This window comes from Pteropus vampyrus, unplaced genomic scaffold (assembly GCF_000151845.1).
Source record: "Pteropus vampyrus isolate Shadow unplaced genomic scaffold, Pvam_2.0 Scaffold203, whole genome shotgun sequence".
NCBI classification, from domain to species: Eukaryota; Metazoa; Chordata; class Mammalia; order Chiroptera; family Pteropodidae; genus Pteropus; species Pteropus vampyrus.
The window spans coordinates 792,141-795,059 of NW_011888984.1; the positions used below are offsets into that span (position 1 = coordinate 792,141).

At 38.4% G+C, this 2,919-nt stretch overlaps 1 pseudogene; it reads left to right on the forward strand.

Annotated features, from left to right (window-relative positions):
* Window positions 1-1,519: 1,519 nt before the first annotated feature.
* Window positions 1,520-2,142, forward strand: LOC111746865 (annotated as a pseudogene).
* Window positions 2,143-2,919: the final 777 nt, after the last annotated feature.

Consider the following 2,919-nt stretch of genomic DNA (forward strand, 5'->3'; position numbering starts at 1 on the left):
AGAAGAGTTGGCGAAGAAAGCCAAGAAAATATTCCAGAAAGTAAAACAGATAAAGGGTGGACAAAAAGAGTGAAAAGATAGGAAAATAAAGATCCAATCCAGGAGGTCTAATATTTGACTCAGAAATATCGCCAATATTTATTTGACTGAAAAGTGTTTACTTGACTAAAAGAAAAAAGTTTCCAGAGAGTGTTTTGAAAGTATTACGCAAGAAATAATTTAAAATTTGAGAAAGTGTGAAGGTCTCCAGACTAAGGCTATTCCATGCCAGAGTACCCTCAATGAATAAAAGTCCGCTGTCGTGTAACCCAGGATACCAGGACAACAGGAAATCCTCAGAGCTTCTAAAGGAAGACAAAATTTCCATACAAAGACATGATCATTAGAATTCCATCAGTCTTCAGAAAAGCAATACTGCATATTAAAAGACAATGAATCGAGGACCATAACATCCGTAAGGAAACTATTTTCAACCTAGAATTCTCCATGTAGTCAAATGTATTTCTCCATGCGGGAAAAGAATAAAGACCGTTTCGGATACTCATGGACTCAGCCAACCCATTTGCCGTGTACTCTTTCTTAAGGCACCGCAGGAGGATGTAGTTCCACCGACAAAATAAAGTACGGGGAAGGGGAGGGGTTGCGTGGGAGAAAAAAGGATCCGAGAGAGAGATGACAAAGGTGAAGTCTCAGACTGATGCTTACCCACCAGGCCTAGAAAGCAAGCAGTGTCACTTCCGATGGAACATTGACTATCTGATGGGTTTGGGTATTTGGAAAAAGTACTATGCCATAGGCCGAATTGGTAAATCATACCGTTGAAAATCAAGAGGCATCTGAAGCATATGAGAAAAAAAGGCAATTATTAATACCTCACATGAAGTTTATGTTACATAAATCATTCTGGTATGGACCTACTCAGCAGTGGACAATATTTACACGAGGCTGATTAAAGTAAATTGATACTGACTTAATCAAAATTACTACTATTAAATTATTTTAAATTAACATTAATTAAAGATTTAAATTATTAATATTAGCCTGTATTGGAAAGTCGACTGGAGTGAAATTGAGGAGGGATGTGGTTGTGGGTCTAAAATCATTACCTCCCAAACTGAGAGGTCCGTATATCGAATTGGTGAATTAATTAATATTTTCATTAGTCTAGTATTAAACAAGATGAAACGTGTATCAGAAAAGGCAGTTACAAGTTCTGATAAGTGGGCACGTTGAGGCGCAATACGACTTTTCCTATGTCAAAAATAAAATCATTTAACAGCTGAAACTTATTGGATTTCGTTAACCAATTTCACCATAAAAAAAAAAAGTAATACAGTAAAATAAAATAATTTAAAAAACAATTTAAAAAAGAAAAGAGAAATGAAATTATATTTGTGTTTCTAGAAAAAAAACACATACATTTCTAAACTATGCTCTCCAAACACAATAATAATAATAAGAGGCACATATTGATAAATATCACAACACCAGCACTTAAAATATGTAAAGAATAGCTCCCATGGGGCCGCTGCCCGCCCAGCCCGATCTCTAAGAGGTGGCGGTGCTGTCATAAAAGACCACTAGGAAGAGAGTCTGTGATGCCCTTCCGGCTGGAAAATGCAAGACGGAGACAGGAATCGAGAACAAGAGGCTGCAGAAATCGCAGAGGAAAGCGGAACTCCTTGATGAAAAGCCAACTACTGTGGTTGCTCCTGTTACAACGGGATATACAGTGAAATCAGTACCTTACCTGGAGTTCATCAGGTCCCCACTGAGGACGTGCAGGTGTATTTCACGGCGAGGTCATTTGATCTTTTGGTAAAGGATCTAAATGGGAAAAGTTACTCCGTGATTGCAGACAACTTCTTGAAACCCGTCTCTGTGGACGGCAGTTCGTAAAAAGTCGAGACAGATACAGTGACTATCTCCAGTAGAAAGAAAGCAGGAAACAGCCTGACTCGGGTTGGAAAAGAACGCAAAGGGAAAGAAAACCCCTCTTGTAACACTGAAACAGATCCCGAGGGCTAATGGTCTACGGAAAATGGATGAGGCTGGAGATGATGACATGAACCGAATCATCACTAAAGCCGGGGTGGACTCAAGGGAGAAGGCAAAGGAGACACAGAATTTGAGGCTTTATAAAGTCCTCTTGGGAACTGGTGTGAGAAGGTTGACGTTTCCAGTAAGGACATGCTGGTGAGCTGCACAGATAAATTTCATGGGTAACTTTACCGAGCCTTCTTCCAAGTAAAGGCAACGAGTTCTCCATTTCCTCCTGGAATATTTATTTAAATAAAATATGCTTATTCAACACTTCCTCCAAAGAAGGGTTCCTTAGGAACCTGGTGATTTTGTTCAAGAAGGGGCAATAGTGCCACCTCATGTGAAATGCAAAGAAGCAAGTCTTGCCTCGTGAAAATGCCACATTGTGCATATTTTTGGTCGGCTAAAAGTTGCAAAAGTTATTGCTTGTTTTTAAGTTCCCAACATCAGTTCTCAGCGGTGTAAGAATAAGTGAAAAATAAAACCTGAATTTTTTCATAAAAATAAAATATTTAAAGAATTGAACTCATCGGTAAGATGAATAACACCAGCCACACACTGGGAGAATACATTTGTAACAAATATAAGAGATACATTATTAGTATCCAAAATACAGCAAGAAACGTCCTAACAAGACTCAAGAAAAAAAAAAATTACTAGAAAAATGGGAATGGAGAGAAGTGGGAAATTAGCACAAGAGAAAAGCAGAATGGACTTTAGAGTGAAGAGTTTCAATTTCACTGGCAAATGAAGAAATCGAGTTGGATTAAATACCAAGTACTATTTATGACAAAGCGACAGGCCCGAAATGGAGTCACTTTTGCTAAGTCTCACATCACCAAAGGAAGACTTAACTCCAGTGTTGGTTTTCCTGAA